The 13,010-nt window shown below is 50.4% G+C and overlaps 13 non-coding genes and 3 pseudogenes across 13 annotated transcripts; all 16 read right to left on the bottom strand.

The window, feature by feature from the left end:
• Nucleotides 1-11: 11 nt before the first annotated feature.
• Nucleotides 12-181, bottom strand: LOC140267750 (U2 spliceosomal RNA; annotated as a pseudogene).
• A 249-nt stretch (nucleotides 182-430) lies between these two features.
• On the bottom strand, nucleotides 431-544 carry LOC140267915 (U5 spliceosomal RNA). Its single transcript, XR_011907446.1, has one exon. It is a non-coding gene; the product is annotated as a U5 spliceosomal RNA (small nuclear RNA).
• Nucleotides 545-953: 409 nt separating this feature from the next.
• Nucleotides 954-1,144, bottom strand: LOC140267728 (U2 spliceosomal RNA). Its single transcript, XR_011907317.1, has one exon. It is a non-coding gene; the product is annotated as a U2 spliceosomal RNA (small nuclear RNA).
• A 276-nt stretch (nucleotides 1,145-1,420) lies between these two features.
• On the bottom strand, nucleotides 1,421-1,534 carry LOC140267899 (U5 spliceosomal RNA). The gene has a single exon (XR_011907431.1). It is a non-coding gene; the product is annotated as a U5 spliceosomal RNA (small nuclear RNA).
• A 409-nt stretch (nucleotides 1,535-1,943) lies between these two features.
• Nucleotides 1,944-2,134, bottom strand: LOC140267689 (U2 spliceosomal RNA). Its single transcript, XR_011907280.1, has one exon. It is a non-coding gene; the product is annotated as a U2 spliceosomal RNA (small nuclear RNA).
• A 290-nt stretch (nucleotides 2,135-2,424) lies between these two features.
• LOC140267923 (U5 spliceosomal RNA) lies at nucleotides 2,425-2,538 on the bottom strand. The gene has a single exon (XR_011907453.1). It is a non-coding gene; the product is annotated as a U5 spliceosomal RNA (small nuclear RNA).
• Nucleotides 2,539-2,947: 409 nt separating this feature from the next.
• On the bottom strand, nucleotides 2,948-3,138 carry LOC140267698 (U2 spliceosomal RNA). The gene has a single exon (XR_011907288.1). It is a non-coding gene; the product is annotated as a U2 spliceosomal RNA (small nuclear RNA).
• Nucleotides 3,139-3,405: 267 nt separating this feature from the next.
• Nucleotides 3,406-3,519, bottom strand: LOC140267960 (U5 spliceosomal RNA). Its single transcript, XR_011907487.1, has one exon. It is a non-coding gene; the product is annotated as a U5 spliceosomal RNA (small nuclear RNA).
• A 409-nt stretch (nucleotides 3,520-3,928) lies between these two features.
• LOC140267684 (U2 spliceosomal RNA) lies at nucleotides 3,929-4,119 on the bottom strand. Its single transcript, XR_011907276.1, has one exon. It is a non-coding gene; the product is annotated as a U2 spliceosomal RNA (small nuclear RNA).
• Nucleotides 4,120-4,394: 275 nt separating this feature from the next.
• Nucleotides 4,395-4,508, bottom strand: LOC140267901 (U5 spliceosomal RNA). Its single transcript, XR_011907433.1, has one exon. It is a non-coding gene; the product is annotated as a U5 spliceosomal RNA (small nuclear RNA).
• Nucleotides 4,509-4,917: 409 nt separating this feature from the next.
• Nucleotides 4,918-5,108, bottom strand: LOC140267691 (U2 spliceosomal RNA). Its single transcript, XR_011907282.1, has one exon. It is a non-coding gene; the product is annotated as a U2 spliceosomal RNA (small nuclear RNA).
• Nucleotides 5,109-5,375: 267 nt separating this feature from the next.
• LOC140267866 (U5 spliceosomal RNA) lies at nucleotides 5,376-5,489 on the bottom strand. Its single transcript, XR_011907401.1, has one exon. It is a non-coding gene; the product is annotated as a U5 spliceosomal RNA (small nuclear RNA).
• A 384-nt stretch (nucleotides 5,490-5,873) lies between these two features.
• On the bottom strand, nucleotides 5,874-6,071 carry LOC140267758 (U2 spliceosomal RNA). Its single transcript, XR_011907337.1, has one exon. It is a non-coding gene; the product is annotated as a U2 spliceosomal RNA (small nuclear RNA).
• A 4,990-nt stretch (nucleotides 6,072-11,061) lies between these two features.
• On the bottom strand, nucleotides 11,062-11,235 carry LOC140267797 (U2 spliceosomal RNA; annotated as a pseudogene).
• Nucleotides 11,236-11,484: 249 nt separating this feature from the next.
• LOC140267918 (U5 spliceosomal RNA) lies at nucleotides 11,485-11,598 on the bottom strand. Its single transcript, XR_011907448.1, has one exon. It is a non-coding gene; the product is annotated as a U5 spliceosomal RNA (small nuclear RNA).
• Nucleotides 11,599-12,007: 409 nt separating this feature from the next.
• Nucleotides 12,008-12,220, bottom strand: LOC140267775 (U2 spliceosomal RNA; annotated as a pseudogene).
• Between the last annotated feature and the right edge of the window lie 790 nt (nucleotides 12,221-13,010).

Genomic DNA, 13,010 nt, shown 5'->3' with positions numbered 1-13,010 from the left:
ACAAGAGCAGAGAAGAGCGCACCGTTCCCAGCGGCACTGCAGTACCGGGTCGATGCTTGGAGTGAACGGAGCAAGCTCCTTTTTAGACTCCTGTTCCTAAAAATCCATTTAATATGTAGTCCTCGTATAGAGGACATATCAGATACTACACTTGATCTTAGCCAAAAGGCCGAGAAGCGATAACTGTCCACTGGTTCACGTCCGAGGGCCCTTCCTGGCACAATGCGCACTTGTCGCGGTGTTCTTTTTATGGCCATAGGTTGCCAGAGAGTCACTGAGTACTCTTCGGCCCTTTTAAATGGTATAACTTTGCACTCCCGCGAGCACCATTCAAGCAACATTGGCACAGTCACAACAAGTAAGGCGACTCTACTCAGGGAAGTCACTCTGCACAGGAACAAGATTTCTTTTGCACAGACAGAAAGGGCTTCACCCGCAAAGGTAAAGCCTGCCAAAAATAGAAACAACTCATTAGTGCTGCTCCCCACGGAAGTCTTTAGTAAAAGGCGAAAGACTTGTACGTTATGAAGAGAAACCAGAGTACGATTATCCGTCACTGCGGGAGCAGGGCACCAGGCCAGTTGGCATAGCCACCTTCCCCATGGTGAGCTTTGCTTGGTTGAGACGCTTGCTCCCCCTTGCTCCTCGGCTGACCAAGTAGGAACAATCCGGCCCTATTCGATGGCTGCCTTGTCTTTTACTCTGTGCAAAAGACAAGGCAGCCACAAACACCACGGGAAACACCGTATTGAGGCATTGTTCTGAGCGCTCATTCGGTGTCGCGTTTCTTTCAAGCAATTCTCCCGGTTAGCCCGCACTCGGCTCGCTCCCAGAGCCGTGTTAAAGTCTGCCTCGCATTCACTCCCTTTTCTCAGCAGACTTAAAGAAAATTTCATCTTGGGCTCCCTGAAACTTCCATCCTGCACCACTGTTTGCTTTTTCACAAGAGCAGAGAAGAGCGCACCGTTCCCAGCGGCACTGTAGTACCGGGTCGATGCTTGGAGTGAACGGAGCAAGCTCCTTTTTCAACTCCTGTTCCTAAAAATGCATTTAATATGTAGTCCTCGTATAGAGGCTATATCAGATATTAAACTGATAAGAACAGATACTACACTTGATCTTAGCCAAAAGGCCGAGAAGCGATAACTGTCCACTGGTTAACGTCCGAGGGCCCTTTCCTTGCACAATGAGCACTTGTCGCGGTGTTCTTTTTATGGCCAAAGGTGGCCAGAGAGTCACTTTGCACCTCAGCCCACCCGCTGCACTGAGCACTCTTCAGCCCTTTTAAATGGTATAACTTTGCACTCCCGCGAGCACCATTCAAGCAACATCGGCACAGTCACAACAAGTAAGGCGACTCTACTCAGGGAAGTCACTGTGCACAGGAAAAAGATTTCTTTTGCACAGACAGAAAGGGCTTCACCCGCAAAGGTAAAGCCTGCCAAAAATAGAAACAACTCATTAGTGCTGCTCTCCACGGAAGTCTTTAGTAAAAGGCGAAAGACTTGTACGCTATGAAGAGAAACCAGAGTACGATTAACCGTCACTGCGGGAGCAGGGCACCAGGCCAGTTGGCATAGCCACCTTCCCCATGGTGAGCTTTGCTTGGTTGAGACGCTTGCTCCCCCTTGCTACTCGGCTGACCAAGTAGGAACAATCGGGCCCTATTCGATGGCTGCCTTGTCTTTTACTCTGTGCAAAAGACAAGGCAGCCACAAACACCACGGGAAACACCGTATTGAGGCTTTGTTCTGAGCGCTCATTCTGTGTCGCGTTTCTTTCAAGCAATTCTCCCGGTTAGCCCGCACTCGGCTCGCTCCCAGAGCCGTGTTAAAGTCTGCCTCGCATTCACTCCCTTTTCTCAGCAGACTAAAAGAAAATTTCATCTTGGGCTCCCTGAAACTTCCATCCTGCACCACTGTTTGCTTTTTCACAAGAGCAGAGAAGAGCGCACCGTTCCCAGCGGCACTGCAGTACCGGGTCGATGCTTGGAATGAACGGAGCAAGCTCCTTTTTCAACTCCTGTTCCTAAAAATCCATTTAATATGTAGTCCTCGTATAGAGGACATATCAGATATTAAACTGATAAGAACAGATACTACACTTGATCTTAGCCAAAAGGCCGAGAAGCGATAACTGTACACTGGTTCACGTCCGAGGGCCCTTCCTGGCACAATGCGCACTTGTCGCGGTGTTCTTTTTATGGCCATAGGTGGCCAGAGAGTCACTTTGCACCTCCGCCCACCCGCTGCACTGAGCACTCTTCAGCTGAGCACTCTTCAGCCCTTTTAAATGGTATAACTTTGCACTCCCGCGAGCACCATTCAAGCAACATCGGCACAGTCACAACAAGTAAGGCGACTCTACTCAGGGAAGTCACTCTGCACAGGAACAAGATTTCTTTTGCACAGACAGAAAGGGCTTCACCCGCAAAGGTAAAGCCTGCCAAAAATAGAAACAACTCATTAGTGCTGCTCTCCACGGAAGTCTTTAGTAAAAGGCGAAAGACTTGTACTTTATGAAGAGAAACCAGAGTACGATTATCCGTCACTGCGGGAGCAGGGCACCAGGCCAGTTGGCATAGCCACCTTCCCCATGGTGAGCTTTGCTTGGTTGAGACGCTTGCTCCCCCTTGATCCTCGGCTGACCAAGTAGGAACAATCGGGCCCTATTCGATGGCTGCCTTGTCTTTTACTCTCTGCAAAAGACAAGGCAGCCACAAACACCACGGGAAACACAGTATTGAGGCTTTGTTCTGAGCGCTCATTCGGTGTCGCGTTTCTTTCAAGCAATTCTCCCGGTTAGCCCGCAATCGGCTCTTTCCCAGAGCCGTGTTAAAGTCTTTCTCGCATTCACTCCCTTTTCTCAGCAGACTAAAAGAAAATTTCATCTTGGGCTCCCTGAAACTTCCATCCTGCACCACGGTTTGCTTTTTCACAAGAGCAGAGAAGAGCGCACCATTCCCAGCAGCACTGCAGTACCAGGTCGATGCTTGGAGTGAACGGAGCAAGCTCCTTTTTCAACTCCTGTTCCTAAAAATCCATTTAATATGTAGTCCTCGTATAGAGGACATATCAGATATTAAACTGATAAGAACAGATACTACACTTGATCTTAGCCAAAAGGCCGAGAAGCGATAACTATCCACTGGTTCACGTCCGAGGGCCCTTCCTGGCACAATGCGCACTTGTCGCGGTGTTCTTTTTATGGCCATAGGTGGCCAGAGAGTCACTTTGCACCTCCGCCCACCCGCTACACTGAGCACCCTTTTAAATGGTATAACTTTGCACTCCCGCGAGCACCATTCAAGCAACATCGGCACAGTCACAACAAGTAAGGCGACTCTACTCAGGGAAGTCACTCTGCACAGGAACAAGATTTCTTTTGCACAGACAGAAAGGGCTTCACCCGCAAAGGTAAAGCCTGCCAAAAATAGAAACAACTCATTAGCGCTGCTCTCCACGGAAGTCTTTAGCAAAAGGCGAATGACTTGTACGTTATGAAGAGAAACCAGAGTACGATTATCCGTCACTGCGGGAGCAGGGCACCAGGCCAGTTGGCATAGCCACCTTCCCCATGGTGAGCTTTGCTTGGTTGAGACACTTGCTCCCCCTTGCTCCTCGGCTGACCAAGTAGGAACAATCGGGCCCTATTCGATGGCTGCCTTGTCTTTTACTCTCTGCAAAAGACAAGGCAGCCACAAACACCACGGGAAACACCGTATTGAGGCTTTGTTCTGAGCGCTCATTCGGTGTCGCGTTTCTTTCAAGCAATTCTCCCGGTTAGCCCGCACTCGGCTCGCTCCCAGAGCCGTGTTAAAGTCTGCCTCGCATTCACTCCCTCTTCTCAGCAGACTAAAAGAAAATTTCATCTTGGGCTCCCTGAAACTTCCATCCTGCACCACTGTTTGCTTTTCCACAAGAGCAGAGAAGAGCGCACCGTTCCCAGCGGCACTGCAGTACCGGGTCGATGCTTGGAGTGAACGGAGCAAGCTCCTTTTTCAACTCCTGTTCCTAAAAATCCATTTAATATGTAGTCCTCGTATAGAGGACATATCAGATATTAAACTGATAAGAACAGATACTACACTTGATCTTAGCCAAATGGCCGAGAAGCGATAACTGTCCACTGGTTCACGTCCGAGGGCCCTTCCTGGCACAATGCGCACTTGTCGCGGTGTTCTTTTTATGGCCATAGGTGGCCAGAGAGTCACTTTGCACCTCCGCCCACCCGCTGCACTGAGCACTCTTCAGCACTTTCAAATGGTATAACTTTGCACTCCCGCGAGCACCATTCAAGCAACATCGGCACAGTCACAACAAGTAAGGCGACTCTACTCAGGGAAGTCACTCTGCACAGGAACAAGATTTCTTTTGCACAGACAGAAAGGGCTTCACCCGCAAAGGTAAAGCCTGCCAAAAATAGAAACAACTCATTAGTGCTTCTCTCCACGGAAGTCTTTAGTAAAAGGCGAAAGACTTGTACGCTATGAAGAGAGACCAGAGTACGATTATCCGTCACTGCGGGAGCAGGGCACCAGGCCAGTTGGCATAGCCACCTTCCCCATGGTGAGCTTTGCTTGGTTGAGACGCTTGCTCCCCCTTGCTCCTCGGCTGACCAAGTAGGAACAATCGGGCCCTATTCGATGGCTGCCTTGTCTTTTACTCTGTGCAAAAGACAAGGCAGCCACAAACACCACGGGAAACACTGTATTGAGGCTTTGTTCTGAGCACTCATTCAGTGTCGCGTTTCTTTCAAGCAATTCTCCTGGTTAGCCCGCACTCGGCTCGCTCCCAGAGCCGTGTTAAAGTGTGCCTCGCATTCACTCCCTTTTCTCAGCAGACTAAAAGAAAATTTCATCTTGGGCTCCCTGAAACTTCCATCCTGCACCACGGTGTGCTTTTTCACAAGAGCAGAGAAGAGCACACCGTTCCCAGCAGCACTGCAGTACCGGGTCGATGCTTGGAGTGAACGGAGCAAGCTCCTTTTTCAACTCCTGTTCCTAAAAATCCATTTAATATGTAGTCCTCGTATAGAGGACATATCAGATATTAAACTGATAAGAACAGATACTACACTTGATCTTAGCCAAAAGGCCGAGAAGCGATAGCTGTCCACTGGTTCACGTCCGAGGGCCCTTCCTGGCACAATGCGCACTTGTCGCGGTGTTCTTTTTATGGCCATAGGTGGCCAGAGAGTCACTTTGCACCTCCGCCCACCCGCTGCACTGAGCACCCTTTTAAATGGTATAACTTTGCACTCCCGCGAGCACCATTCAAGCAACATCGGCACAGTCACAACAAGTAAGGCGACTCTACTCAGGGAAGTCACTCTGCACAGGAACAAGATTTCTTTTGCACAGACAGAAAGGGCTTCACCCGCAAAGGTAAAGCCTGCCAAAAATAGAAACAACTCATTAGTGCTGCTCTCCACGGAAGTCTTTAGTAAAAGGCGAAAGACTTGTACGTTATGAAGAGAAACCAGAGTACGATTATCCGTCACTGCGGGAGCAGGGCACCAGGCCAGTTGGCATAGCCACCTTCCCCGTGGTGAGCTTTGCTTGGTTGAGACGCTTGCTCCCCCTTGCTCCTCGGCTAACCAAGTAGGAACAATCGGGCCCTATTCGATGGCTGCCTATTTTTTTACTCTGTGCAAAAGACAAGGCAGCCACAAACACCACGGGAAACACCGTATTGAGGCTTTGTTCTGAGCGCTCATTCGGTGTCGCGTTTCTTTCAAGCAATTCCCGGTTTGCCCACACTCGGCTCGCTCCCAGAGCCGTGTTAAAGTCTGCCTCGCATTCACTCCCTTTTCTCAGCAGACTAAAAGAAACTTCCATCCTGCACCACTTTTTGCTTTTTCACAAGAGCAGAGAAGAGCGCACCGTTCCCAGCAGCACTGCAGTACCGGGTCGATGCTTGGAGTGAACGGAGCAAGCTCCTTTTTCAACTCCTGTTCCTAAAAATCCATTTAATATGTAGTCCTCGTATAGAGGACATATCAGATATTAAACTGATAAGAACAGATTTTTTTTTTTTTTTTTTATTACAAAACTTCCAAGAAACATTTAGAACAACATGACAAACCAATCAAAGCAATGCTTTACATGTCCGACACAAAAACCATACAAACATAAGAAACAACCACAAAGAAACACTACCCGCTCATGAAAATAAAGTCTTCCATCGCTCTCTTGCAGCGTGATACCCGTACTTTTCCTCCTCCATTCTTCTCATGCGTCCAATCTCTGCCCTCACCCTTGCCACCACCCTTCCCACCTGCCAGTCCACATTGTTTTTAATCAACGCCGTCCTTGCATCCCACAGCGCCACCTTTCCCATAGACAGAACCAACCATAACAGAAAACCCTCCCTACCTTTCCCCCTTAAACCCAAGCCCAGCATTATCATGTCATACTTTAAAGACCCCAATCTTGGAAAAAAAAGAACCAACTCAACCCACACTTTTGTTGCAAACCCACATTCCCAAAACACATGCTCAATTGTCTCATCAGCCCCACACCCCTCCCTTGGGCACAAACTCCCCCGTGTCAACCCGTGTCTATTTAAAACTTCCCTGACTGGCAACCTCCTGTGTAAGGCGAGCCAATTTATATCCCTCGCCCTGTTTGTGAGACCTTTCTGCTGTGTGAAAACCCACCCTTGTTGCCCCACCCCATACACCCCCACCGGCCCCCTTTTTTCCACCAGAGCCCTGTACAGGCGCCGGTGACTGAAGCACAGGTCCCCCTCCTGACACTCTGGGTGCTTTTTCCCCCAGCATACCACCTGCCTATAATACGGGGGTAAGACATCCCCCTTTGGCTTTCGATTGTCCCATAACACCAATCTCCTGAAGGGGAATGACAACCAAAACAGCAAAAGTGCCTGAAAATGATGGCCACTGGTCTGTTGCACAGACCTGCACAAAAAGGAAAAGAAAACCACATCCAACTTAAGTGGGATGTCCGGCACACCCCTCCCTCCCATCCGAACTTCCTGGTACATCCACTCCCTTCTCACATATTCATACCCCCCCCATACAAAGGAAAAAACATCTCTCATGAAACTTCTCCTATATTGAGGAGGTAAAGGAAAAACATACGCTAGGTATACCAAAAATGGCAAAATATCAGCCTTCAAAACCAGCACTCTACCACTTAAGGAAAGTTGCCGGGATTTCCACAGCCCCATCCGCGAACGGGCTGCAGCCAGACGCCTTCCCCAATTTAATTCTGCACTCCCCTCTCCCTGAAACTCTACCCCCAGGACTCTCACTGGGCCCTGGCACTGGGGCAGACCAGCTAGGCCTCCCACCCTACCAGCCCATGGTCCAAAAAACTTAATGGTGGACTTCCCTAAGTTCACTTTGGCCCCCGACACTATCGAAAAACTCTCCACCACTTCCAACAGCCGTGTGACCGACCTCTCTGTTGTCAAAAAAAAGGTCATGTCATCCGCATACTGCATCACTGTCAACTTGTCTGGACCTGCTCCAGGAAGGTGCAGACCCACCACACCCGGGTCCCCCCGCACCACCGCACCCAGCGGCTCCATGTAAGCCACAAAGAGCAGCGGGGAGAGTGGGCATCCCTGCCTCACCCCAGTTCTCTGTGCCACCACTGTACCCAAGTGCCCGTTCACCATAACTCTGCTCCCCACCCCCTTGTACATGATCTCCAACCACTCTATGAAACGGGGCCCAAATCCCATCCTCTCCAAAACTGCAAAAAGAAACCTGTGGTTCACCCTGTCAAACGCTTTCTCCATATCTAACCCCACCAAACTCATATTGATCCCCCGCTCCTCCACCCAATGAATACAGTCCCTCACCAATCCCAGATTCCACTGTATTAGCCTTCCCTCCACCCCACACGTCTGATCCTCATGGATTACATGAGGTAGAGCCTTCCGAAGACGACCAACTAGGACTCGAGCCACAATTTTGTAGTCCACACAGAGCAACGTGATCGGCCTATAGCTTTCCATTCGCTCCCTGTCCCCTTTCTTATACAAGAGAGATATGACCCCCTCCCTCATTGTTTTCCCTAAGCCCCTCCCTTCCAAAACAGATTTAACCACCTCCCACACATCCCTCCCCAAAATCCCCCAAAAAACCAAAAAAAATTCCTTGGGCAGCCCATCAATCCCAGGCACCTTGCCTGATGGCAGCCCCTTCATGGCCTCCTCCACCTCTGCCATGGTCACCGGGCCCTCCATCCCCTCAACTATATCTCCAGGAACCCTTCTCTGCAGAGACCCTAAAAACCTTCCCAGGCCATCCTCACCCACAGCCCCCTCCCCAAAAACTTCCCCAAAAAACAGAGAAGCTACCTCCACCATCTCCAGTGGGTCTGTCACAGAACCCCCACCTTTCCCACGCAGCTGCGGGATACATGCCCTTGCCTGGGCTGTCTTAACCTGCTTGAAAAAGTAAGCACTGCAGCGTTCCCCCAACTCAAACTTCTCCTTTCTACACCGAAATAAAAACACCCTAGCCCTCTCCCTAAAATAAATCCCTAACTTACCCTTTACCGCTTCAACTGCCTCCCTATCCAGCGTCTCCCCCTTATTCCCTGCTGTCACCAAAAATTGTAGTCTCCTCTGTAAGTGCACAAACTCCCTTCTCCTCTCCCGTGCTCTCACTGTGCTATATGAGATCGCCAATAGGCGAGTATTGTGTTTTACCCCCTCCCACCAGTCCACCACTGATCCGAAACAAGGCTTAAGTTGTTCCCACACCCCATAATGGAAAGAAAAAGTTTTCCGGAAAGCCTTTTCCTTCAAGATTTCACAATTTAGCCTCCAAAACCCCCTCCCAAAAAGGGGTGCCTCCACCTCAAAGGTCACCCGGAGTTGGCCGTGATCTGTGAACCAGAGGGGCGACACTGCAGCATCTTTCACCTCCACCACATTTGGCAAAAAAACAAAATCTATCCTACTGCGTGAACCCCTAGAATTTGACCATGTGAATCCTTCCCCTGACTTATCCACCACCCTGAAACTATCCTGTAAATTAAAGTCCATCACTACATCCCTCAAATAAGGCAAACTAAAATCCCCAATGCCTTCAAAAGAGACATTAAAATCCCCCCCCACAACCAAAACCCTGTTGGTAACACAAACATCAGGCAACGCCAAAAAAAGATCCCTCCGTCCCTGTGGTTCTGCTGGGGCATAAACAGTGATAAACCGAAAATAGACCCCCCTCCAGTCCGCATCAACCACTAGTACCCTCCCCTGTACCACAGAAAAACTCCCCGACACATGAAAATCCCTATCCCCAAATAAAATACCCACCCCACAAGAGTGAACCCCTCCCACCCCCCACCTTGAAATCCCCCTCTTCCATCCATCAGAGAAGACCCTTACATCTCCCCCATCCCTTAAATGAACCTCCTGTAAAAAACAAACCTGGAAAGGGACCTGGGCCAAATAATGAAAAATCCCCCCCCTCTTCCCCTTATCTCTCATCCCCCTCACATTGACTGTTAAAACTGTAAAGGTCCCTTTCAGGCCTTCTCTTTCTCTCCCAGTAGGCCCTCGGAACCACTCCCCACAGACCCCCCCGATCCGTAGACCTCGCACTCCTCAAGGTAGGCCACACTGCTGGGCGACCTGGCCTCAAAAACAGAGCGTGACGAGCTCAGGGGTGAAACAGCCCCCCCCTCCCCTGGCCCAGTCCCCCCATCTATGTTATCAGCCCTTGCACCATCTTGGGTGCCCACGGAGGCTCCGCCCTCCCCTTCCGCACCCCTGCTTACTCCTTGATGCCTCTCGGAGGCCGCAGGTACCCCCTCCATTACATCAGACCCCCTGCAGGAACCCTTCGGCCCCAAGTCCACACCCAATGACCCCGAATGTCCCGGTGAAGTCGAAGGCACCTCTCCTTCACACGCACTGTCCATCGACTGAACGGCACCCTCTCGCTGTTTCTTCCTCCTCCTTCTTCCCTTCACCTGTGTTTCAGCACGGACCGCTTCAGCTGAGGACTCTGTGTAGTCCTCACCTGAAGAGACCCTCTGCCTCCTCACTCCACCGATCGCTGCCATCACCATCTCCACCGTCTCCTCCTCCGAACTCGCCGCACAATCTGCCCAGGATCCTATCAGTGGCAGACAGTCTCCAAAGCTCACCATAACACTCACACCTTCACGATCACCTCCCAAGTCCGATGGGTCTGCCGCTCCTTCTACGTTGCTCTTCCCTGGGACATCTCCATCTGCCATGAGCCTTTCCCCAGCCGGCGAGGCTGCGGCCGCCTCCGCAATCCGGACAGCAGCCCCCGTCCCAAGGCCCATCTTTGCCTCGTGGACCTCCTGACGCAACTCCACCTGCGGCCTCTGCCTCCGGATCTCCAAACCTCCAGCCACTGTGGCGTATGTGCGGGTACGTTTGGGGCAGTCCCGAAGCAGGTGCCCCGCATCCCCGCACCCATGACAGTGCCGGGGTGCATCACAGGTGGCAGCACCGTGCCCACTTCCCCCACAGTTCCGGCAGCAAACTTGGACGCAGCCCGTCGCCAGGTGTCCAAACCTGCGACATTGTCTGCAAAACAGTGGCTGCCCGGAGTAAAAAAGAAATCCCCTGTCCGCCCCAATTGAAAAGTATGCAGGGGGGTGCTTTAATCCGTCCATGCTGTCTGGATCCTCCCCCAACAGCACCCTGAACTGCCTCCGACCTGTCCAGATCCCAAAACTGTCCCGCAGATATTTCGGCTGCATGTCCACTTTCCCGTACCTCCTGAGGAACCCAGCCACTGCCTCGTCCCCGACGTATGGGTTGTAAACGTGGATAGTCACAATCCTCAAATTCCTCTGGCAAAGAGGCACCACTCTGAACCTGGAAAAGGGCTCCATCTCTGCCTTTTCCTGAAATGTTGCTTGGATCTGATCGTACTGCTGCTGGCTGTTCAAAGTGAGATCATATCCCCCATCGGCTGCGTTCCATTGCAAACAGAAAATCTGTGCTGGATCAACTTTCAAACCTGCGACGATGACAGTTCTGACGAACCACTCCCGATCTCCAAAATGACTTTTCTTGTCTTTTAAAACAAACCTCAAAGAATTTCGCAGACCAGCATAAAATGCTGTCTGGGATGGATGTTTAATGACCATTTTTTCCTCCAAAAAAAAAAAACGATACACCTAAATCATCCAGGCTCCTTACATCGCTTGGCTCTGGTAACTTAAACCACTTACTGCACTTGATCTTAGCCAAAAGGCCGAGAAGCGATAACTGTTCACTGGTTCACGTCCGAGGGCCCTTCCTGGCACAATGCGCACTTGTCCCGGTGTTCTTTTTATGGCCATAGGTGGCCAGAGAGTCACTGAGCACTCTTCAACCCTTTTAAATGGTATAACTTTGCACTCCCGCGAGCATCATTCAAGCAACATCGGCACAGTCACAATAAGTAAGGCGACTCTACTCAGGGAAGTCACTCTGCACAGGAACAAGATTTCTTTTGCACAGACAGAAATGGCTTCACCCGCAAAGGTAAAGCCTGCCAAAAATAGAATCAACTCATTAGTGCTGCTCTACACGGAAGTCTTTAGTAAAAGGCGAAAGACTTGTACGTTATGAAGAGAAACCAGAGTACGATTATCCGTCACTGCGGGAGCAGGGCACCAGGCCAGTTGGCATAGCCACCTTCCCCATTGTGAGCTTTTCTTGGTTGAGACGCTTGCTCCCCCTTGCTCCTCGGCTGCCCAAGTAGGAGCAATCGGGCCCTATTCGATGGCTGCCTTGTCTTTTACTCTGTGCAAAAGACAAGGCAGCCACAAACAGCACGGGAAACACCGTATTGAGGCTTTGTTCTGAGCGCTCATTCGGTGTCGCGTTTCTTTCAAGCAATTCTCCCGGTTAGCCCGCACTCGGCTCGCTCCCAGAGCCGTGTTAAAGTCTGCCTCGCATTCACTCCCTTTTCTCAGCAGACTAAAAGAAAATTTCATCTTGGGCTCCTTGAAACTTCCATCCTGCACCACTGTTTGCTTTTTCACAAGAGCAGAGAAGAGCGCACCGTTCCCAGCGGCACTGCAGTACCGGGTCGATGCTTGGAGTGAACGGAGCAAGCTCCTTTTTCAACTCCTGTTCCTAAAAATCCATTTAATATGTAGTCCTCGTATAGAGTACATATCAGACATTAAACTGATAAGAACAGATTTTTTTTTTTTTTTTTTTTTTTTTTTTTTTTTATTACAAAACTTCCAAGAAACATTTAGAACAACATGACAAACCAATCAAAGCAATGCTTTACATGTCCGACACAAAAACCATACAAACATAAGAAACAACCACAAAGAAACACTACCCGCTCATGAAAATAAAGTCTTCCATCGCTCTCTTGCAGCGTGATACCCGTACTTTTCCTCCTCCATTCTTCTCATGCGTCCAATCTCTGCCCTCACCCTTGCCACCACCCTTCCCACCTGCCAGTCCACATTGTTTTTAATCAACGCCGTCCTTGCATCCCACAGCGCCACCTTTCCCATAGACAGAACCAACCATAACAGAAAACCCTCCCTACCTTTCCCCCTTAAACCCAAGCCCAGCATTATCATGTCATACTTTAAAGACCCCAATCTTGGAAAAAAAAGAACCAACTCAACCCACACTTTTGTTGCAAACCCACATTCCCAAAACACATGCTCAATTGTCTCATCAGCCCCACACCCCTCCCTTGGGCACAAACTCCCCCGTGTCAACCCGTGTCTATTTAAAACTTCCCTGACTGGCAACCTCCTGTGTAAGGCGAGCCAATTTATATCCCTCGCCCTGTTTGTGAGACCTTTCTGCTGTGTGAAAACCCACCCTTGTTGCCCCACCCCATACACCCCCACCGGCCCCCTTTTTTCCACCAGAGCCCTGTACAGGCGCCGGTGACTGAAGCACAGGTCCCCCTCCTGACACTCTGGGTGCTTTTTCCCCCAGCATACCACCTGCCTATAATACGGGGGTAAGACATCCCCCTTTGGCTTTCGATTGTCCCATAACACCAATCTCCTGAAGGGG

The sequence above is a fragment of the Leuresthes tenuis genome, unplaced genomic scaffold, assembly GCF_036924035.1.
Source record: "Leuresthes tenuis unplaced genomic scaffold, fLeuTen1.0.hap1 SCAF_13, whole genome shotgun sequence".
In the NCBI taxonomy this organism is placed as follows: domain Eukaryota; kingdom Metazoa; phylum Chordata; class Actinopteri; order Atheriniformes; family Atherinopsidae; genus Leuresthes; species Leuresthes tenuis.
This window is presented reverse-complemented; position numbering and strand designations above follow the sequence as displayed.